We start from the raw sequence: 701 nt of genomic DNA, 5'->3' as shown, positions 1-701 counted from the left end.
GCACACAAGAATGAAAATAAGTGGTTATAAGATGTGACCACACAATTAGGCTCAAAACTCACATGCTTGTGTTCTTAGCTCAAAAACCATGTTCCAAAATAAATTCTTCAAGCAAGTTCAACAAGAAATTTTTTTTTTCAAATTGGTAGGGTACCCTAAAAATAATTTTTCTTGGAAAAGAAATCATCACCCTAACCAAGTAGTCCTAACATAAAAAGAAGTGGTAAAATATGTACAATTTCTAACTAACATGCAACCTATCATGCAATGCAACAACTAACTAACAAGGACAAAAATTAAGAATTGGTGTTGAAAGGAAATTTTTACCCATGGAGATCGGTCGGACGACCTCCCCACACTTAGAAATTTGCACCGTCCTCGGTGCATGCAAGGAAGAGCAAAGTGGACGGGTTACTACAATTGATGAGTTTCTTAAAAAGGTTGTGCGAGTGAAGTTGTTTGTTGCCCCACTTAGAAGCTTCCTTCCAATCCTTTCTTTCTTGGTGGCCAACCTAAAAGGAAAGAAAAAGAAAGAAAATTAAGCCTATATCAAAGATATGAAAGCAATTAGAACATAGGCGGGGCTAATGCCAAATAAGAGTAAGGTTCTCACTACATGGTAGCTACGCATGTAAGTGAGTAAACAATTCAAGCAAAGGCATATTAACTAATATCAAACAAGTCAAGAGGCACCAAAATAA

Source organism: Arachis ipaensis, chromosome B02 (assembly GCF_000816755.2).
Source record: "Arachis ipaensis cultivar K30076 chromosome B02, Araip1.1, whole genome shotgun sequence".
In the NCBI taxonomy this organism is placed as follows: domain Eukaryota; kingdom Viridiplantae; phylum Streptophyta; class Magnoliopsida; order Fabales; family Fabaceae; genus Arachis; species Arachis ipaensis.
The sequence above is the reverse complement of the archived record's forward strand: the minus strand, read 5'-3'. Positions refer to the sequence as shown.